At 36.0% G+C, this 24539-nt stretch overlaps 1 protein-coding gene and 1 non-coding gene across 2 annotated transcripts in view; one reads left to right on the top strand and one right to left on the bottom strand.

Annotated features, from left to right (window-relative positions):
* The window catches only part of Ctnna2 (catenin alpha 2), a 1075894-nt gene that overhangs the window by 973148 nt on the left and 78207 nt on the right, over nt 1-24539 (bottom strand). The window lies entirely within an intron of this gene.
* On the top strand, nt 11358-11461 carry LOC117286685. Its single transcript, XR_004517824.1, has one exon. It is a non-coding gene; the product is annotated as a U6 spliceosomal RNA (small nuclear RNA).

Raw genomic sequence — 24539 nt, 5'->3', positions numbered from 1 at the left:
AGAGGAAAAAAATATGAGAAACTGAAAAAATGGAAATAAAGTATTTGTAAATGGGGAGGGGAGGAGGGGGTGAAGGGAGGGCAGGGACAAGGGAAAAAAATGAGAATCAAGACCTATCATGTAAAGGTACAGAATCCCAATGATGAATGTAATTGTATTGTATACCTAGATTGTACCAATAACCTCAATAAAAAGAAAAACAAATTAAAATAAAGGGATGACGACAGATTATATGAGGGAGACATCAAGAGCAGGTGACCTAACCTACACAGAGGACTCCTGGAAAATGTGGTCACACTTCCTGGCCTTGACTTCCCTTTCTTTAAATCATGTGTGGTCTTACGTAGTAACCTCGGGTTTGGCTGTAAGGATGGGCCAGCCAGTGAACAACATGGGGCTCTGCCAAAGGTAAGCAAAAACCCTATGGATGAGTGATGCCAAACAGACAATTTTTGACATCATGACCTTGACCCATTAATTAAGCTCTGAATATGTTATATTGTAATGGTAAAGGGAAACCTTCATATGTAATAAAGGTTACTAATCATCTTAGTAGACCCAACATAATCAACATCAACCTATAAAAAGCAAAATGTTCTTCTGGCCAGGGTAAGAATAGAAATCACAGAGATTAAGTAGAAGAGGATGTCTGAGAGGTGGGAGGGAGAGATTTGAACTGGGAGGAATGTGACCCAGGTGCCAGAGGGGCCCCATAAGAAGCATGAAAAAAATTTGAGTATCTTCTGGGAGCTGAGTGTATCTGGCTGAAAGCCAACAATGAAATATAGACCTCAGTCTTACAGTCACCTGGAACTGAACCTGATCAACACCTGAATGAGATCAGAAGTAGAGCCTTCTAAAAGGAACAGAGTTGGATATCAACATCTTGTTTGCAGTGTGTGAAATCCTAAGACAATTCAGTGCAATTTACTTGGGCTTCTGGCCATTAGATACTGAGATTTTAAAAAATTGTGTTCTTTTAAGATGCTGAGCTACTTGTAAATTGTTTTTTAACTTATTTTTAATATTAATTTTATTGGTACCCTTTCAATGTATATCACGATCACATTCATCAGTGAATTTGTGTCTGTATATAATATGTTTTGATTCTTTTTTCCCCATTTCCCTCCTCTCCCCTCAACCCTTATTCCCCTTCTTTATTTCCATTTTTCCTTCTATTTTCTCTTTTTAAAAATTGTTTACCAGTTTTATACCTAGATGTCCCCCCAAAGCCTCATTTACTCATAGGTAGGACTTTTCAGAGGTGGGTGGATCTACTGTGTGTGATGCTGGGATCAAGGATGTGATGCTGGGATTGATTCATGATGCAATATTAGGATTAAGGGCACCCCACCCTGGGTATGAGTGCTATCTGCTCTAAGGGTGGGTAGCCTGGATACTAGGGACAGAAAGAGGGTGTGGCTTGTTCCTGCTTGCTGCTTTGCTTCTTCACTACATTACTGCCTTCTGACCACCATGAACTGTTTCTCCTTTATGTGACAAAAAAAAAAAAAAAAAAAACTTTCCTCATTTAACCTTGTGTGTTGGGCATTATATTTCAGCAATGAGGAAAGTGACTAAGACGTGTAACAGTAGGAAACTACTACAAGTGGTTCTCAAATTTGTGTGCATATTCTAAAAGGCATCGTCATACACAATCTGCTGAAACTCATCCAGGAGTTCAGCAAGTTTCTGATTCGCTTCCTCTGGGGTGATCAGAGAATGTGCATTTGTAACAAATTTGTAGATAATGGTATTATTTCTGGTCAGGAACCATACTCTGAGCACCATTGTGGCAATACTAAACCACCACCACAATGCCAATGGGGGAGCAGTGATCAGAAAGACATTGTGTATCACAGGGGAGACTAGAAAACCAGTGATCATAATAATTCTGTTATCTACATATGGGCTATAAAATAACTTTTCTAATAAATGTTATCTGAAACAACAGTTATAATTTTCTCTGGCTAATTAAAGAAAGAAGTTCTAATATCCAAGTACTTTTTGGTAAGACACGCTTTTTTAAAAAGTTGAGGCTGTATCAGCAACCAAATGTGTCCCAAGTCCCACTGTGTACACTGGGCACCTGGTCTACATGGAAGGAATAGATGTATGCTGTTTGGCACATTTCCTGGAGACGCCTTATACATGGAAAAGACTTGACCTCCTGCATAAAGTATAAAAAGTCTTGCTTCTTATTTTCATTCATTAACTACTCATTTTAAGCTTCTGTCATTTTACTTTGATTAGAAAGAGGTAGTGTATCACCCATCATTATCCTTTCCATAGTAAGCATCAAAGACCAGATTCAGTGAATTGAGAGGAGATGGAAAGGCAAGTTGCTGCTGCAACTATAGGATCCATCATCACTGTTACTTACATTTAAGAGGTATGCAATTTTCAAGTAATCTTTGCTATTTGCACTGGAAGGGGGTGGGGTACTCTCTACTGTTAGAATGAGGCTTAACATTTCCCCCAAGCTTTATAGCATCTGTAAGACCTTTATTTATGGCAAATCTATACATTTTACCAAACCACTCAAAGAAAATCTGCTAAGCAAAAATATTCTAATATTTGAAAAGCTTAAAATAATACTTTATGTCAAAAGATAAATCCATACTAAGAAATGCTTCCATAATGTTAAAAACACATATTAAATACTCTTCAGAGCCTCTTTCTTTTCTACCAAAATAATCAAAACTTTACTAAAAAGTAGTACGTGAAGAAAGCCCCACAGCCTCTAGTTTTTTGAAGTGACAAACTGAGACTAATGCAACATAGTTACAGTTTCTTGATTAGAAAAAAATACCTCACTTAAATGAGTTTTTATACTTAACAATATTCATAAGGCTTAAAATGATGTACCAATTTAATAGAAATTCAGTACTCTTGGAGATGCAAATAGTAAGTCAGTAATTTGAAACTGAAAATGAAATCTAATATCTGTCAAGTTCACTTCCTTTCTTTTCACTACATTCATAATCTTGTCATTTAAATTCATCTTGTATCATAAACAAACATCTAAATTATGGCTTTTTTCCCATTTGGATGTGAATGTAAATGAAATCCAGCTAAGGAGTAGTTATTCTACACATCATGTTAGGCTTCCAACATCCTAACAGGCACACAGACTTCTAAATAAAACGCATTTAACCAAAGGTTAACATTGCTGTATTTGCTTATTATCTTCCACAATTCAGATGTGCACAGTAGATCATTACAAAAACTATTAATGCTCTAGATAACGTACTTTGAGAAATTATCTCTAGAGTCCAAAAGTATCTTCAAATTATTTGATGGGAACATAGCTTCCTTTGCAATTAACCTGTCATTTGTCCCTCTAACGTTCTGTAAATTAGAATTCCACATGCCATGATTATGTAACTTCAATTTTCTCCCCAAATCGCAACAATTTTATTTTCAAAATACAGCAAAATAGTCATCCAAATACCTTCCTTACCTTTAGTCTCACTGTATAATTCATTCTAAACTATCTTAGGTGTTCCTTTTCCAGGGAATTGAAATGATTACTAACTAGATTCTTTTCTCCCACAAATCCTATGTGCACTCTATGACCAAGCCAACACTTCATTTTCTGATCCTGGGCTACTGGATCATTCTTCTTCAACAAAAATTCTCTGCTTCAGTTAGGTCTGCACTACAGTATAGCACATGATTCTTGCCTCCTGCCAAAGTTGGTACCAACATCTTTCTTCTCATTCTGTAATATCCAATACTAACCCCCTCTTTCTGAGCCTTTTTCATGACCCCTATATCATAACCATATTAATAATCAGCAAAAGAAGTTCTTAACATTTACCTGGCTCTCAACGAAACAGGTATCAGTCTGACATAATCACTTGATCATAAACTGGGGTTGTCAAAAATGAAGTTTTTCACTTCTTTTCTATTACTTATAGCCTATAATTGGGTGATGGCTTCATAATTGTTTAAATGTGCACATGGGAAATACAATCTAAAATATTTACCTACTCATTTCTGGTAACAATTCTCTTTCTCACAGATTAGTATTTATTAAAATATATATTTAAATATATTTTAGAATATATTGTTTGCTCAGTATTTATTAGAAACAGAAAAATGATATATTCATGTTTAGAGAACATTACAGTGTTTATATATTTGTTTATTTTTACTTCAGCATCTTATAAAAATACTTTCAGTACTTTTTCAAATGGGACCACTAGTTCTCATTTATTATGTTTTAAAACGGTTCTGGTTTTGCTCAGGAAAAGTAACTTTGTGGCATCCTTAAGCAAATTATTGAGGTCTATGTTGACATGTGATTCACTTCTGAGTTCCACATGAGAAATTTTGTGAAAGGGATCATCTATAAGTTGGCCACAATGACTTTTGGAAGTCTTTCTTAGTAAATTTGAGGGGGAGGAACAAGATAAGACAACACAGAGAAACTACACAGAGATCTAGAGTCCCTCCATACCATTGGTAAGTGAGCGCACATCTCAGGGAGCAGCTGTGTGGACCAGAGTAGCGTGGCTGCAGGCAGATCTCAACCACCCCACTTGACCAAGAAGTGCAGGCACACATGCCCAGTCACAGGCCCGCCTAGAAAAGAGCTACACAGGTTCACAAGTTTCAGCCAGAGACCCACCATACCATCTGCCACAGCCAAGGGCCCACCTGGAAAAGAACTACACAGACACACAAACAATAGCCAGAGGCTATTGTGTTTAGAGACCCTAGCCAGAAGCCTGCAGAGACAAGAGGAATTGGGGTAAACAGCCCCCAGCCAAAGGCCCTCTCACAGAATAGCTATGTAAGGGCCCCAGCAAGAGGCACAGCTAGATACCATCCCAAGTGTGCACAGGCCCCAGCCAGAAGTCCACCCAGAGAAAAGGTCAGCTCCGGGATATAGAAGGCACCCATCCTAAGCCCAGGAACTGGTTCACTGGTGAGCAGCAGAATAAAGGCTGCTCAGTGGCTTGCTGAGAATGGAAGACCATCGGGTGAGCAAAAAGTTTCCTCAAGAAAGGCACAATAGGGCTGCATCCATTGAAATGAGAAGACACAGAAATAAGTCTCAAAACCAGACTTCCAGATCATGTGAGGCAACCCCAAAGGGCAACAAGATGGAAAATATGACACTATGAAGGAGGACCTGGAAAAAATGAAATCAGAAATAATTTCTCAGCTAACAGCAGAGATTGTGCCCATAGTACAAGATGTGATCCATATATCTAGAGCAGATGCAGATTTTTTAAAAATAGAGGAAATGAGAAACATGATGGAATCCCAACATAGGAAACAAGTGGAATCCATGAAACAGGTGCAAACAGATTTCCAGGAGATTAAAAACACCATTGAAAGTTTACACAGCAGGAAAGAGCCAATTCGATGGCAGCATTTCAGATATAGAAGATAGGATTAAAATTAGTGACCAGGAAAAGAAAAATTTCTTAAAAATAGTAAGGGACCATGAAACATCAATCCAGCAGCTCCTAGATGATTCAAAGAAGAATAACATAAGACTGATCAGAGTCAATGAAGAAACAGGACAGAGTGCAGATGACATAAAAAAAATCTTCACAGAAGTCATGGCAGAAAACTTCCTAAATAGAGGAAAAGAACTTGACATACAGATAAGTGAGGCTTATAGGACTGCAACTAGCTACGATCAAAATAAATCTACACAGAGCCATACAATAGTTAAGATTCCAGAAACCCAAGAGAAGAACAAAGTTCTACAAGCAGAGAAGAGAAACAAATTACATATAAAGGAAAGGCCATTAGAATCACAGAAGACTTCTCAACACAAACCCTCAAGACAAGAAGAGTGTGGAATGATGTATTTGAAGCCCTAAAGGAAAATAACCTCCAATCCATACTGATGCAACCTACAAAACTATCTTTCAAAATTGTTGGAGAAATAAGATACTTTCATGACAAAGAGCACCTTAGGAACTTCGTGAATACCAAACTAGCACTCCAAAAAATTTTAAACAATATCCTAGGAAAAGACAATGAGGATCACAACCCCAGGAAGCCTAGCAGAATGGAATCCAGCAGGCACAAAAAGAGTTTAATTGCAAAGGGGGAGAATCCAACAAGAACAACAACAACAACAACAACAAAAGCCATGACAAGGATAAGTCAATACACATCAGTTACAACCATTAATTTTAATGGTTTCAATTCACCAATCAAAAGAAATAGACTGGCAGAATGGGTCAAGAAGTAAGATCCAACAATATACTTAACAAGAAGCACACTTAATTAAAAATGAAACTAATGGTCTGAAAGTTAAAGGGTGGAAATAATACTCTATGTGACAGAAACCCAAAAAAAGAAGGAGTAGCTATCCTCTTTGCGGATCAAGTGAATTTCAAACCAACACTGATTAAGAGAGACAAAGAAGCACACTACATCCCTGTAAAAGGAACAATCCAAAGAGAAAGACATGACAATCATAAATATATATGCACAAAACACTACAGCACCCAACTATATAAAAAAATACTAGCAGACATGCAAAATAAAAGCACTAATACAGTAGTAGTGGTGGACCTCAGTAACCCACTGTTACAAATGGATAAAGCACACCAAAAAAAAAATAATAATGAAATACTAGAACTCAAACGCTTGAACAAATGAACTTAACAGATTTTTACAGAGTGTTACACCCCACAAAATCAGAATATAAATTACTCTCAGCTGTACATAGATCATTCTCCAAAGTAGACCACATACTCATTCATAGAACATGTTTAAGTAAGTGCAAAAGAATTGAAGTGATTCCCTATGTATTACCAGACCATAGCACAATGATATTGGAGATCAATAGCAAAAGAAATTGCAAGAATTTCATAAACACATGGAAATTGAACAACACATTTGTTTTTGTTTGTGTGTTGGTTGGTAATGGGGATTGAACTCGGGACCTTGAGCTTGAGAAGCAGGTGGGAGAACCACTATGCTAAATCCCTAGCCCTGAACAACACACTTCTGAATAACCAGTGGTTCACATAGGAAATTAAGGAAATCAGACAGTTCCTACAATTAAGTGACAAAGACAATATAACATTATCAGAATCAATTGGACAGAATGAAAGCAGTCTTACAAGGGAAATTCATAGCAGTGAATACTCATGAGGAAAACAGAGCAAGCTCAATTACACAACCTGATGCTGAACCTCAAGCTTCTACAAAAAGAAGAGCAGAACAAACCCAAAGCTTGTACAAGGGAGGAAATTATAATGATCAGAGAAGAAATCAATGTAATGGAGACTAACAGAACAATACAAAAAAAAGAATGAAGCCAAGAGTTGATTCTTTGAAAGTAGAAACAAAATTGACAAACCCTTAGCCAAGCTTATCAAATAAAGGAACAGAAAAGGCCCAAATCCATGGAATTTGGAATAAAAAGGGTGAAATTATGACAAAACCAGCAGAAATCCAGAGGACAATCAATACCTACTTGAGGAACCTATACACCAATAAGATGGCAAATACAGAAGACATGGACAGATTCCTAGATACATATGAATTATCAAAGTTGAATAAAATGATCTAAAAATTCTAAATGATGCAATACCAATCAATGAAATTGAAAACCTAAATAAAAACTTACCAATTAAGAAAAGTCCAGGTCCTAATGGCTTCACTGCTGAATTCTACAAGACATTTAGAGAGGAACTACTACCACTACTGCTTAAATTCTTCAATGAAATTAAAAGGGAAACAGTACTCCCAAATTCATTCCTAGAAGCAAGCATCACTTAAACCCCAAAGCAGAGAAAGACCCAACTGAAAAACAGAGCCATAGTCCAATCTCACTAATGAACATAAATGTGAAAACCTTAGGAAGATATTAACAAATAGAATGCAGAAGATCATACACCCTGACCAAGTGGGATTCATCCCAGGGATACAGGGATGGTTCAACATATGCAGATCCATAAATGTAATACACTACATTAACAGAGTAAAGGACAAAACCATATGATCATCTCAATAGATGCAGAGAAAGCATTTGACAAAATCCAACATGCATTTATGATAAAAAAAAACCTCCAAAAAATGGAACAGATGATTTCTACCTCAACTTGATAAAGGCTATCTATGAAAAACTAACAGCCAATATCATACTAAATGGTCAAAAATTGAAATCCTTCACACTAAAATCAGGAACAAGACAAGGATATCCACTATCACCGCTCCTGATCAATATAGTTTTGGAAACATTAGCCACAGCAATGAGATGAGAGAAAGACATAAAAGGAATAAAGACAGGAAATGAAGAAGTCAAATTATTTGCAGATGATATGTCACTCTAATTAGAAGGCTGCAAGAACTCCACCAAAAATCTTCTAGACTTAATAACCAAATTCAGCAGAGCAGCTAGATACAAGGTCAACACACAAAAATGAATAGCATTCCTATACATAAAAAAACAAACTCACTGAGAAAGAAATAGGGCAAACAATTCCATTCACAATAGCATCCAAAAAATAGATTTACATAAGAATCCACCTAATGAAAGAAATCAAAGACCTCTACTCTGAAAACTATAGCATTCTGAAAAAAGAGACTGAAGAGGATATCTGAAAATGGAAAAACACCCCTTGCTCCTGGGTAAGAAGAACCAACATAGAGAAAATGGCCATACTTCTAAAACTTCTGTATAGATTTAATGCAATCCAAATTGAAAACCAAAAAACATACTTCACAGACCTTGAGAAAACAATCCAAAAATTAATTTGGAACAAGAAGAGACCTAGAATAGCAAAAGCAATACTAGGCAATAAAGACAAGGTAGCGGGTGCCACAATCCCCAACTTGAAACTATACTACAAAGCTACTGTGATAAAAACAGCATGATACTGGCAAAGAAACAGACTTGAGGACCAGGAAAACAGATTAGAAGAAGCAGAAACAACTCTAGACACACTCTGGAAGAGAGATTAGGCAGAACTCTTGAAGACATTGGTGTAGGAAAAGATTTTATGAACAAAACCTCAGTTGTCCATTAACTAGCAAAAACAGACAACAAGCGGGGTGTCTTTTTAATTAAACAGCTTCTGCATAGCAAGAGAAACAACCAACAGTGTGAATGGACAACCCACAATGTGGGAAAAACTTCACCAGCTCTTCCTCAGACAAAGATCTGCTAACTAAAATATATAAAGAACTTTAAAATATCAGACCTCCTAAATTTAAAGACCTAATCCAAAAAGGGACATCTGAAATAGACATTTCTCAGACAAAGTAGAAATAGCAAATAAACATATGGTCTTTTGAGAGATGCAAATGAAAACAACCCTGAGATTCCACCTCACTCCAGAAAGAATGGCTGCTATCATGAAATCATCCAATAAAATGTGCTGGCAGGGCTGTGGGGAAAGAGGAACCCTACTCCACTGATGGTGGGAGTGGAGACTGGTGCAACCACCAGTTGTGGAAATTGGTATGGAAATGCCTCAAAGAACTAGGACTGGAGGTACCATTTGAGCTAACTATCCTCATGCTGGTTATCTTCCCCAAAGAATTAAAAGAATCAGACCACAGTGATATATGTGCACCCATGTTCATAGCAGCGCAATTCATGATAGCTAAAACTTGGAAGCAACCCAATTTCACACCAACAGGAGACTCAAAAAAGAAAATTTGTGGTTGTTTTAAAATATAAAATGGAATACTACTTAGCCATAAAGAATGAGAAACTAGAGACATTTATAGCTAAATGGATGCACATTGAGGTGATACTGTTAAGTGAAATAAATAGGACACAACACGTGTAAAGACCAAATAGTTTCTCTAATATGAGAAACTGAAAGTGTAAATAAGGACTAAAAGGTAAAATAGATAATGTGAAATAGGAAGAAAAGGTGTAAAGGGGAAGAAGAAGTTGGAAGGGTAGGGGAAAGAAAGAAGGTTATGGATTTAATGTGAAAAAAAGAAAAAAATGGAAACAAAGTCTTTGTAGATAGGGAAGGGTGCAGTGGTTGAAGGGAGGGCAGGGGAATGGGGAAAACATAAAAACCAAGATGGATTATATAAAAGTGCACATTTCCAATGATGAATGTCATTATATTGTATACCTTAATTGTACCAGTAAAAATTATTTTTTAAAAAATAAACTACACAGAGCTGTGGGATAATTGTTATAGTTTGAATCTGGACTGTCTTCAAAGGCTCTTTTGTTGAAGATGTTAGCCCCAGAGCAGCAACAGGGGTTTTTGGTAACTTGGTAACTTGAGGGCTCTGATTAATCCACTGATGGGTTCTGATCAATGTATAGAAGGGCTCACAATTTACTGCCTCAAGGGAGGTGACTGAAACTGAGGAAGTGTGCCTAGTTGAAAGGAGTGGATATTTGGGTGCAGGACCTTCATGGTGCATGCTGTCCTTTGCCTTTAACTTCTATCTGTGTCTGTCTGTCTCTGACTCTCTCTGTCGCCCTCCCTCCTTCTTTACCTTTCTCTCTGTCTCTCTCATGAATTTCTACCATGATATTTCTGCCTTGTCACAGGTCTAAAAGCAATACAACCAGTCAAGCACAAACCTTTGAAACCACAAACCAGAAGAAATCTTTCCTCTTACAGTTGATTTTCTTAGATATTTTATCACAGCCACAGAAAGCAGACAAACAAATTAACAAATCCTAAATGTGTCATTAAGGTACCTAAAGTGTTGACTGTTTTTAACCTCACAGCTTGTTAGGGACACTAGACCTTTCTGACATGCATTTTTTTTTTCTAACAGGCATTCCATCAGTCTCGAAATATAAATGAACAAATAATAGATCTAATCCAGTATGACCATTCTTTGTTCCATGCAAATTAAAAAAAAACATAAAAATATTCGGTAAGGTGGGTATCAGACACCTTCAGTGGAATGCAATTACCTCAGGTAACACATCTGCAAATTTATCAGCATCTGCTTCCACCCCTTAATAACCTCCTTGCCAATGGCCATATTGTTAGATGAGCCTTGGTACTTCATTTCTACATCCCACCTTCTGAACTCCTGGGGCCTTACTTCATGGACACATCTTCTTCTCTGCATCCTCAACCCTTTTATATTTCCAGCCAGTTGAAAATCATGTGCAACTAACAAATTAAAACACACATGCAAAAATCCCTCTCCTTCCTACTACCCTCTTGACATTCTATCCTTCCCTTTGCCTTTGCAGCCTAGCTTCTTGAAATGTATGTAATAAATGTAATATATTTATACATAATATGCCTGTTCCATTACTGCACTGTGTATTTCTTTACCACCCAAAACAACCTGGCCTTTGACCTCAACATTCTACCAAAATTAGCCTTGCAAAGTTACAAATGATCCCCTAGCTTCTTAGTGCAATTAATACCATGTGATTCACCAGCTTACATACTAAAATTGGAAAGATGTAGAGCAGATTATCATGGTCTCTGGGCAAAGATGACAAAAAATTTGGGCAGCATCCCTTATTTTTATAGTGTGAACTCATTTTGTTATATATAGATATATATCTTGATATAGAGACTATATTTGCATATAGAAAAATTCTGGAAAGATAAATATTAAAATTTTAACTGTAGTTATGTTGGGTGATGGGATTTGGAATGACAAATTATGCATAATTATACATATTTTTCACTATACATTCATGATATTTATATAATGATCAAACATTCCTTATCTAAAAAAAATTATATTGCCTCAAAATAGGGACCACCTTTTAGTTCTTATTTAACTTCACAGCAGTATTTTTCAATATTGTTCTTTACATAGCTTCTAGGATGTCACTTTCTCTTGGTCTTCTACCCTCTCATCATCTTATTTTTAGTCCTCTTTGTGTCTCCTGTTCTATATCTATGCTTATACACTGTAACCCTATATATCATTGTCTTTTTTTGTCACTCTTTTTCATGTAGCCTCTGAGAGGTCTAATTCATATCAGTGGCTTATTTTATTCTGAAAATTTCTGAATCTATTTCTCTATCTCACAGCTACTGCCTAGTTTCAGCCTCCTTATACCCATTTAATTGGTTTACAAATGCCTTGAATCAACATTGCTTGAAAATGTCCTCATTTTCCCACAAGACAGATCAAAACAACTTATGTCTATGAAGTGAAGTAGCATTTATTTACCAAGCCTTGCTAGAAACAGATGTCATTTTTGATTTATTTCCTATTTCTCACTTCTTATAATAAAAGGTCATCAAATAGAAGAAAGCCACACATTTCACAGCCATCACTTCTTTTTTTCTCTGTCCACACTGCCTTAATGAAGGCTCTCATCATTTCTTGCTTAGGCTACTGAAACAATCTCTCACCTGGCCCTATTGCTTTCAGCCATAGCTACCTCTCATGCTTCTCTATATTGTGGCCATATAGTTTTTTTAAAAACATAAATATATGATCTCATTCTCCCTCTGAACAACCTTGGATGAAATCTCATATTCTTTCATACTCTAAGTATTCACTACCTAAACTGCAGGGTTTCCTGTGGCTCAGTGGAGCCAGATATCACAGCAGAAGGTGGGTGGCAGACAAGGGAGTGAAGCTTCATCTCTGTTTACAGGCTTCCCCATCCGTAGCATTACTGCCTGGGGTCTACTTTCTCAGATCAGCAGAATTTGATTCTCATAAGAACACGAATCCCACTGTGAACTGTACATGTGAGGAATCTAGGTAGTATTCTCTTTATGAAAAATATAAGACTGATGATGATATAAGATGGAGTTGAGGCATTGATATACTGCTGGGGAATATAATTATTATGTATATACTAATGAAAAAAGGAACTAAAAAAATAGAAATCTCACTCCAACTCTATGCATGGGAAAATTGTCTTCCATGAATCAGCTTGGTGCCAAAAATGTTAGGGAACACTGGCCTAAGAATAAATTTGCAGATATTTCAATTGTCCCCTTATAGACTCGCCAATCAGCATTCGTTGTGAATTCTCAATCTGTGAGTTGCTAGCTATTCTCCAAACATCCTATATTCTGTCAACTCTAAACCTTTTTTTTTTGTACCAGTCTTTCTGCAGGGAAACTCTTTGTCCTCCTTACTTTCATTACTCTCAATTATTCACTGAGAGTTAAGCCAGGTATCATTTCTTGATCTATTCTCAGAGTATCTGTGCTTCTCTCTAGTGGGCCACAAATTACATTCTAATCTAATTGTTCAATTATCTCTTTTACACAAGAACACTAAAGTCCTTTAGGACAGCACTATGAATATAATATTTTGAACAAACAGATATTTAAATGATTGACATAAAAAGTAGCCACTTTCAAATTGACTTGATGTCAGAGCATTGCAAAACAACGTCTAATGAAAATACCCATAAAATATTGCAAGGTCATTCCTTAAAAGTCACTATCTTACTCTAAAAGTATTTACTCAGCCTCAGTACTGACAGTTTAAAGTGTTCAAAATTCAGTAAAAGCTCCAGGAAAAATTTTAGAACTTGGCTCAGAGCCCTCAATACCAAAAAGTATACGGACTTCTGTGCAAGCATTTTGCCATAGCATCTGAAGACAAGAAAATTAGTTTCTAGTTTTCTCCTGCTCATTAAATAATTTTATTGGCAAATTGCTTGCTGCACTTGAAATTTTGGGGCAATGTTATGACTTGTATCTAGATGTCCCAATAAAGCCTTGTGCACTTATACATGGGGCTTTTTGGAGGTGACTGGATCTAGGGTGTGTGATACTGAGATCAAAGATGTGTGGTAAATAAATGGAGCATAGTTCTGAGTGTGGACAGTGGAAGCCCTACCCTGGGCATGGGTGGCACCAATCAATAGGTTTATAGCTGGATATAATGTAATGACAGAGAGGGAAAGCAGGCCTGCTGTTTCTCTTGCTGCTTTCTGTTTTGCTGACTTATACTTACCACACCATGAACATTACTTCTTTGTGATGCTCTTCTGCCATGCTGCCTTTCCTTAGAGCCAGCTGACTATGGACTGAAACCTCTACAAACTGAGCTAAATAAACCTTTCCTCCCTTAACTTCATATGACAGGTATTTTGTCTTAGAAAAGAGAAAAGTAACAAAGATAGGCAGCAACTATATGAATCCAAGAACCAGTTTGTCTTCTGGATTCCATCTGGCAATAAATTAAATGAATAGACATTTTTCAGACAAAGAAGTAAAAGCAGCAAGTACATATATGAAAAAATGTTCCACATCACTGGTCATTAGAGAGATGAGATGAAAACAACACTGAGATTCCACCTCACCCCACAAAGAATGGCTGCTATCAAGAAATCCATCAATAACAAATGTTGGCAGGGTTGTGGGGAAAAAGGAACCCTTCTCCATTGTTGGTGGGAGTGCAGACTGGTGCAATCACTATGGAAATCAATATGGAGATATCTCAAAGAGCTGAGATTAGAGGTTCCATTTGACCCAGCCATCCTTCTGCTGGGTATCTTTCCAAAAGAATTAAAAGAATCATACCAGAGATATATGCGCACCTATATTTATAGCAGCCCAGTTTGTAATAGCTAAAACTTGGAAACAGATCATTTGCCCATCAGTTGGAGACTGGATAAAGATGTGGGTTTTCTATAAAATGGAATACTACTCAGGCATAAAGAATGAGAAATTAGATTCATTCATAGGAAAATGATGTATATTGAGGATATACTCCTAAGTGAAATAAGTAAGTCATGCATGTATAAATATGAATAGTTTCTCTGGTGTGAAAAACTACAAGATCCTAAGAATATAATTGACAATGTGAAATAGGAAGAAAAGGGCTAAAGGTGTAGGGGAAATGGGAAGGGTAGGGGAAAGGAAATAAGGGAAAAGGAAAAAAATAAGAAAATAAAAAAATGGAAATAAAGTATTTGTAAATAGGGAAGGGAGGAGGGTGAAGAGACGGCAGGGACAAGGGGAAAAAAATGAGAACCAAGACCTGTCATGTAAAGGTACAAGATCCTAATGATGAATGTAACTGTACTGTATAACTAAAATGTACCAATAAACTCAATGAGAAAAAAAAGTTAATAACAACATTTCAGTTAGAATGTTTTTCAACACATTTTAAAAATTATTACAAAACAAACCTAATGACATACTCATGTATATGAGTATCTTTTGGCTTATTTACCACCTTTCTTAAGTAACATTTGTTAACGAATACTCAGCAGAATTTTTCATATACTGGTTTACTGACCTCAATGTAGCAGACATCAATACTTAATGGATTCTCAAAAAGTAAACCTAGATGACCTTCAATCAATAGGTAAAATGTTGATCTATGCTCTTCTCTCTCCTCTGATCAATTATAGAATTTAATGGCCACAAATAACAGCTAAGATACATTTGATATATTTAAAGAGTAATATAAAATATTGTGCCTTACAAATACTTCCCTGTACTCTCTCTCTCTGCCTCAAAGCCACCCAATCTTCTTTACACACAAGTATAATTCTTTAAAATACTGCATATTCACAGGTCTAGGTTAAGGTTCACTTTCCAGCCCACAGAAGATAACCATAATTATCCTATGCTGAATACATGGACTCTTTCCCCTTTTACATAAAGTTTGGGAATGTTTCCAAATGAGATCTGAGAGCAAATCTACTGAGGATTTCTGAGAAAGGCCCTCTTGGAGAATATTCAAATATGTTATTCCCTGTCCTCCATGCATGATTGTAACTAGACATGACTCAACTGCATCTGTATGTGACAATGAGGGAAGAAAGTGATAATGGCTGAGGTACTAGAGAAGAAACACTGAGGCATGTTGGTCTCCTATTACATAAATGTACTTGGTTAGCCAAGATTAAAACCACCCTTCTTTTGGGCCAGGGTTTTAGCTCAGTGGATCTGCCACCTGCCTTGCAAGCACAAGGTCCCAAGTTTGATCCTTGGTACTCAAAAAAACAAAACAAAACAAAACAAAAAAAACCTCTACTTTAGTTAAAATAGTATAATTTCATATTTTAGTAACCAAACTCCTAATTCTTCTAACTGTTTTCCAAGTGCCGTTTCTTCTGTTCAAATGGGGAAGGCATGAAATATGTGAAATGCTTGGCAAATATAGCCCACAGGTTAAATCTTTCTAGTAACTGTTTTTGTAAACAAAGTTTTATTGGAACACAGCTACTCTTCTTTGTGTTATCTATAGCTACTTTTAGGCTACAACAGCAGAGTTAAGTGGTTGTGAAAGAGATCTTATGGACCATGAAGCTTAAAAGATTTATTACATATCTGTTACAGAAAATTTCTACTGGCCCTTAAAGTATACTAGTTAATTTAAACTGGGGGCAGTATAACCCATATAACCCACATTGTAGTTTCCATGGCCCATTTTGAATATAACAATCAATGCCAAATTCCAGACAGCCAGCATTGTTTAGTGGTGTACAGTGTCAAAGTACCAAAAAACTAAGAATATACACAGCCAAAAGCCAATAGTGATCCTGTTGCTCAATATAATAATCCTTAACATAATTGCATGCTGTTATTTTGACCATATGAACTGTTTTTACATTGCCCCAACTACAAATCTGTTTTTACATTGCAACTACAAATCTGACAGATTCACTGAAATAAACAGCAAATTAGAGACATAGTATTAGACACACTACTGATCCCCATTTGCTATTTCTTAACAAATTAAAAAATATATTTATAATTACTTGATCAGCAGTTTAATTAAGACTTTTCTAGTTTGTAGGCTTATTTCGATGTTAAAAACAACCTTTCAAATTCTGTTCTAAAATATGAGTTGGCTACACACAGTATTTATTGAGGCATATTTTATTTGATATTCATGAATTTTTAGGTACTTTCTACTTTCAATTTATGGTTATTATAATTTCTTTGGTGTTCTTTTTATATTAATCAGTATTTTATAAATAATGACAATTATTCTAATTCTTACTTTAATAAAAAGACCTTAAAATATTTTGTTGGAATGAACTAAGTTAGCCTCACTACAGAGATCTGAATTTGAAACCAAAACATATGAAGCTGAAACTAATGCAATGTTTTACAGTCAAGAAATATATATCTTTAGCTACATAGTCAACAGAAATATGAAAAATTTACAGAAATATAAAAGGGGGAATTGCCTTCATAAAAACAATTCAATGGGCATAAAACAAATCAATCTTGAATGGAATATACTATAGCTCCAAAAATATCATATTTCACCTAGAATTCTAATTTTAATCAAGAGACTGCAGTAAAAAAGAATCATGAAAGCCACACTGAGGCAGTGCTTCAGAAGACCAGAAGGAGGATGAAGTAGTTCTGTCTTTTAGAAAAAAAGCAAAGAGAACTTCGACTTCTCAGATTTCATTCATTCATTTTTTTCTGCTTTGAAAAGAGGTCAGACAAGAAGAGAAGCCACGTAACTACTCTAAATATCATCATGTTCTTTGGAAGTAAGTATTACTTATACAGTTATAAAATAAAGCAACCTGAATTTCTCTTAAACATTTCTCACAAAAGTGCTCCTACCCCTGTACTCTCTAAAGTGGTTGCACTATATATATGACAATGCTTTATCAGGTAAAAAGTCTTTGGTTATACAATAAAAAATGCTATGGTGCTGTAAGACAAGCAATTGTTTGGGCATACTGAGCAGTGGCTTGGATCATCTTGGAACCCAAGTATGTATTGAACCCATGCCAGCAAGTCATAGAAAATGTGCCTCTGGTGAGTGAACAGGACAGTGATCCTAGACAGCACATGGCTGGCGAGGGAAGTACATTCAGAATTTGCTGTTGGATTCAAAAGTCAGATAACAGCAAAATTAGGACTTAACACATAAGGCAGACAATCATTATGAGCACAGCATATGGGAGGAAAGGAAAACCTCTAAAATGAGTGTACTTAGAATACTGAGAAAATACACAACAGATATTCAAATCATGAGAAAATGCAGCAGGAAAAACAAAGTAATGAAAAACTGTCATGGGACACATAAAATGAGATCCCATCTCCAAGAGAAAAGAACCCAGAATGACAGACTTCCCAAAGAAGGGTTTGACTAGTTTTCCATGAAAATGAAGTGAAACTTGCTACCCACATGTATAATAGATTACTCACACTTTGTTATCTATTCATTCATGTAGTTAAGTGTGCATAATGCTCAGTTTAAAGCACACTCTTGGCCACTCACATACTGTATATGCACAGTGGTTTACTACCTTCAGGAACTAACAATCACAGGGATGGGTAGTCACACCAAGATTAGAAAGAACATCATGTATCAATTAGAGAACTGAAAAATGACAGAATATACATTCTAAGATATATTCAGTGATCTTTCAACTGCCCTCCTTCTATGAAGATATTGAAATCAACCCACTTTCATCAGAGCTCCTACTCCTATTCATCCTAAATTATGAGATTAATCTAGATGATCTCAGTGTTCTGCTATTTCAATAATCTAGATCCACAGTCTCTCATGTCTCCTTTTCCTTCACTCTGCATGTCTGGCCAAGTAACCACTGCAAATAGTAGCACTAGCACCTTCACAAAGCAGTACAGGCCACGATGTGGCCAAAGTTCAAATATTCAGATAGTTTTGAAAGTAATGTAAAACTAGGGTATTCTCATTTTTTCAAGAAATGGCTAATACATGACCAAGATCAAAAGGTCTGAAAAAGGGATTAGCACATTTTAAGTAACAGGCACTTTTCACTCTCTTACACAGAAAGAACTATAATATGAGGAGATGTGTTAGCTGATTGTATCACTTTGAGAAGTTAGGTAGGAAAAGTTTAACTAAATCAGCACTGGATTTACACACCCTAGGGTGTGGAGGACCCACCCTGACGCAGCTCTTCACCTGGAGGGTATAAAGGGGAAAGGAGAAAGGGAATGGATTTCAGAAGAGCTCCAGTCTTCCCCTTCACTTGGACGTCATCTCCTGCATTCCACTGCACACTCTTGGTTTCTGGCACAGATCCTTCATCCTGCCCATATAGACTCTTCAGTATTCCATTGTAGACCCTTAGGCCTCCTGATAGGGACTCACACAGGACACTACAGTGAGTTCCAGACCTCCAACTAAATCCTTCGGTCTCGAGTGTGCAGACAGACCTCTGCACTCTTCCTCGTCTCCTCATCTGACTCTGTGGGTAGCCACTCTGAGTCAGTCTTTTTTAGGTATATATATATATATTCCCTGCCCTTCAAGCTCATGCTGGTGGCTCCCCCCATTCCTTGGATCTCTCTTCCAAATTCCCAGTCCATTGGCTGCGTGGCAGCATCATTTTTTATATATTTTAATAATATTATATATATTATATATGTACTGTTACATATACAATATATATGTATATATCCACATGTCTTGTGTTATATGTTTTTCTCTAGTAAATGCTTACTGGTACATGTGATAACTATACTTTTGGAGTTAATTTTATATTACTCATTAAATATTTCAATTATCTTATCTTTAGCTCAAAAATCAAACACCTATTCGTCTCACAGAAAGAAAAAAAAACTTACAGAAAAATTATTCTGATATTTTGGAAACACCCAAAACAGCTAGAGCAGAGTATAAAAGACAAGGGACTTAGAGACCTGAGAAGGGCACAGGTCACAACGTCTCATTAGGCCATGGCAAAAACAGATTTTCTTCTCAGTGCAATGGGAAACAAACTCGGGCTTTTCAGGACCAGAATGAAAAGGCTGGTCAGTGTATGCCAATTTTTATTGTCTATTATGTGGCACCTAGGTACCACAGAGGTAGAATTTTTAGGTTTCTGAAAAACTGTTTCTGAAAGAACACAGCAGGAAGGAATTGGAAAGACAACATAGCTACTGCCTATGAGTCAAAAACAAAAACTCATGAAAAAATATTTTTAAAAGTGGAAATATTTTGTAAGATTGAAGAAAACAAAATTAATAAAGAATTTGTTAAGTGTGAAAAATTTGAGTCAGAGGTCATCTAAAAGAAACAGGAGAAAAAAGTCCCCAGGAGAAAAAAAAACCTCAGCAACAAATTAAATGATATTCGTGGCTGAAAGAGAAATCAGTAGGAATACATCTGAAATGTTTCTATCAACAAAAAATATTCAGCCTGGACCACACTTTTAAATTTTGTTCCTAATTCTTCAAATGTATACTTATATTTTCAATAAAACTTTTATAAACAACACACTCACAACCGACACCTGATAATTTTCTATCTCAATATGTTTCTGAAATAGAAAAAAACAATCTTGATATTACATAATTTCTATAGCTCTTTCTTAAGAATGAATCCTAAATATTCTATTTTTAATAAACCTACAGTATGGAAATATATATTCAAACTGTTGTGCAAAAATTTCAACTCTGCATATTAGATTCAGTGCTGTGTCAAGCCTATTCAAGAAATAGTATGCTTCCCAATACTAAGCAAAAATCTATTGAAAATTAAACTTTAAAAATATCAAGTATCAAAAACCTGGAACAAGTAATGTTAACACTTTCATACTGTGCAGTCAAACACTAAATAAACTCACAACAGACTCCAACAATTAGCCATCAATTGAATATGTTTGAGCCAGGAATTATTTATGTGAAAAAATTCTAAATCATATAAAGCATAAAAGATTAACTGTCAAAATACACTATAGTGGAATTCCATTTCATATCAATAATAGAAAGCAGGATTTACTAGAGAAGTGCCTTGACATAACAAAGGAGGTAGACTCTATGTTTGTGAAGACAGAATTTAACATGTATTACAGTTTCAATTAAGATAACCATGCCCCAAATAAGGAAACTGCACTTTATGTGTTTCACTGAATTTTTCACACATGATAGGAAATCTGCTGGAGGGGAAGAAGCCACATACTGGTTATTTAAAAAACACAATTCATCCCCAAAACTTCCCTTAAAGTAGCTCCAAGAAAATGCAGATACAAACTTCTCATTATGTGGGCCTATTATGCCATGGCACACTGCAAACAGTTTCAGAAAAACTGTTCTCTACTTGGACTCATGGAAACTTGGTTTTGTGATTTACAGCAAAACAGAAAGCACTTCTTTTTTAATTAAGAAACCATAGACTTTAGAATTGGAAGAAACTGAGTTTCTTGATTCAACACATTGCTCATTTGATGAAAAAATCATCCTAATAACTTGAGAAATAAATAAGTAACCATTTCTTCAGGTTTGGTGGTAATCTCACAAGAGATCCCTGCTCTCCGACTGCTCCTTCCCACTTGGAGGCACAGAGGACATTCCATTAGAATTGATGATGTGGAGATCACCACAGAAGAGCCAACTGGTGTTTTGTGTAAAATGCTGCTTAAAGATTGATTCCTTCTATTGCCTGCTGCGCAAGCACAAGGTCCCGAGTTCAATCCCCAGTACCAAAAAAGAAAAAATTGACTAACACAAACCTTCTAACAGACATAAAAATAATGTAGTTTCCACAGAAGATATTTTTCCACAATTTATTCAAAGGAAATGAAGCAGATAAAAATTCAAATGCCCCTCTTAAAACTCACAGAAAATTGTCAATCTTCAATTTCCTCAAGATGGGCTAAAATGAATGTAGAAATTGTACAGAAATCCCAGAAATCTTCTCCATATGAGAGAACTGAAGAGGTTCCACAGCTGGAGAACTTGACTCAACAATTAACCATTTACAAAGGGCAAATACCAGCATTGAACTAACCCTTAGTATCTATCATATCAAAGAAGTAGCTGGAGAATTTCAGATTGCCATAGCTTCGGAAGTAAAAGCAAGGTGTCAACAGATACTGCCCTTGTCTGCTGGGCACTCATACAGGCTTTCCGCAGGCTTAGGAGCAAAGGAGTAAAGAGTGTCCATTTCCTGGCCTCTCTACTGCTTGTCTAGGCTTCTTCTTGGGATGTAATCATTCCTGGAAACTGGATGCGCTTATCTCAGCAAATTTTAAGCCTCTGATTCCAATGCACAGTGAGTCACACATTTTCCATTTTCTATCTCCATCCAAAGCACACCAACATCCACCTATATAATTTAAATAGTAGTTCAACATATCTTTTTGTTTTTTGTTTTTTTTTTTGGCACCAAGGCTCAAATTTGGGATCTTGTGCTTGCGAGGCAGGCACCAGATCAACTGAGCTAAATCCTCAGCCCTACCATACCTCCTTTTACAGATGCATTTTTCTATCTTATTTTATTGTTTAATTGTTCATCAAGATTCCATACATTTATTTCACAGCTAGCTAATATAGACCTGCATACATTCTCAGAGTAACACTGATAATTTTGTTAAAGAATGGCAGTATCTTATTTAAAACTATTAAGAACCATAATCTCCCAGGTACCAATTATTACAATTATCATCTCTTATTATTTATTGATAAATATTTATTGGGCCCATTTTATGATAAAAGTGGTCCTTTTTCATCAGCCCTCTTTTTTCCTACGTATATCACTTCATAACTTCCCTTACTAATACTAATATCTAGCAATAATGAAACATTTAAAGTTCTCTCCTATCTCTTGACATTTTATTCAAAAGAATTAAGTATTCTCTCTCTCCAAAGAAATAGATTTGCACACTCTTGCTAAGCTCTCTGGGCTTGACTTCTACGTCTTCTGTGACAAACTAGAACTAATTAGGGACTCTTATTATGTTCTCAGTGCAGGGGCATGTATTACTAAAGAGAAAAATTATGCTTCATCAAAGTGTTTGAATATTTGGCTTCTCAGACAAGAACAAGGACCATTTTGCTGAGCCTTCCTCCAAGCCAGAGAGTCCCTCACTCCAGCCACACAGTGCTGCTGGACAGTCCTTCATCCTTCTCATCAACACTGATGCTAACAGTGTTATTTCTATCTCTCTTCTAGAGTACACGTTTTGTGACTCCAGAAACAGAATTCTTCTATGACTGTTCTCCCAGGATTTGGTGCAGAAGTCAAAGCACAAAAGATTTTCAATCAACACTCACCGAGCTAGTTAATTCTTGCCTAACTCCAAAACTAAGCTGGTGACTTAGCTCTATACATCAGTTCTGAACGAGTCATCCACTTGGATAAAATCTTCCCCAACATTACTTTTCCTGAAATATCTTCCAAATTGTAGAGTATACTCCCTGAGTGGCCCTTCTTTTCACATTTTCCAATTCATTTTCAAGTTCCTTTCATCAACTTCCCTCACCTGGTAAGCATTCTTCAATTTTAATTACATGCTTATTGTGGGTGAATCACAATTGAAGTAATTTTAGAAGGTGAGATATTTGCTAACTGTGGAAGAAATAAGCCTAATGAAATTCAAATATCTTTCCTTGCTTATTATCTAAATTTACAGCTGTTTGCATAGCTCTACTTAATGAATATAACTATTTTCATAACCAGATGAATCTCCATCTCTCTTGGTTCTGTTTAAAACTGTCTATCCACCCCCAGAAATCAAGGAATAATCTTTTCCTTTTTTTAAACTAGACTTGCCTACAGCTTTTCTCACATTTGCTATGAAAAAAGGGAAAAAATTAAAGCACATTTTGGGAGTTCCCCTGAAAAGGAGTAGAAGGAAAGTATGGAAAACAAGCAGGGAAAGAGAAGTGGGAAAGGGGAAAGGGAGAGAGGACTTCCATATGTTCGAGAATTCTTTCACAACTGACTCAAGTTAAATTATGGAGCTGCTACTCAGAATAAGCTTGAGACTGGCTAGTCCAATAACTATCACAGGCCTAAACATTTTTTTATTGTAAAGCTTGAAACAAAGTAAAAATATGGTGATATTAACCTAACAGCTACTTCATGTATTTTTCAGCCTAACCTGATTTTCCTTTTCTTCCATGTACTGTCAGAAGTTCTTCTACTGTAAAAATAATATGCACAGAATGTATAAATGCATCAGTTTTTTGCAAGTTTGTCTGAAATAGTGGAAATGAATTACTTAAGCTTAAAAGTAATATTTTAAAATTTTTAATATTTTCCAAATCTCCATATTGAATCCAGACAGCCCATATATAAAGCAGAAATGTGATGCCTTTAATGATTGTAAGACTTTTGGAATCAAATTCACACAAATTTCAGGCTTAGGTTGTCTCAGAATGATATTCTCATCAGTGTGTACTTGGAAGGAAAGGAATGGATGAAGTAGGTGGGAGATAACCTTACAAGAGTCTACAAGCACAGAAAGCTGATTAGTCTGGCTCACTGTTCACTTCCATAAGTCGCTAGTTAAAGCTCTTTGTGGGCTACTTGCCTTTGTAGGTGTATAAGCTCCTGTCTATATACATAACCTTGGCAGGGCTCCCAGAAAATGCTATCATCACAATTTCACACAATATGGAGGAACACACATTTCTTACCACTATTAGAAAATACCAAGTACACATACAACTTTCAAATCTTTCTCTTTTATAGATGCTTGTGACACACCACTGTTAGCTCTAAAAACCAAAGGCTTTTCATGGTAAAAAAAAAAAAAATACTGATCAGACCGTTCATGAACATCTATCTCCTACAATCACCTTCTAAAAGGTTTATTTCGAAGCAATTAAAAGATACTAAGATGATTAGGTAACAATATTCATCAAATTCTACTTATTTAGTCATGGCAGCTAATCAATTATTGGTGAATTTGTGGT

The sequence above is a fragment of the Fukomys damarensis genome, unplaced genomic scaffold (assembly GCF_012274545.1).
Source record: "Fukomys damarensis isolate Sample0158 unplaced genomic scaffold, DMR_v1.0_HiC HiC_scaffold_2, whole genome shotgun sequence".
In the NCBI taxonomy this organism is placed as follows: domain Eukaryota; kingdom Metazoa; phylum Chordata; class Mammalia; order Rodentia; family Bathyergidae; genus Fukomys; species Fukomys damarensis.
Note: the sequence above shows the minus strand (reverse complement) of the source record. Positions and strands in the feature narration are given on the sequence as shown.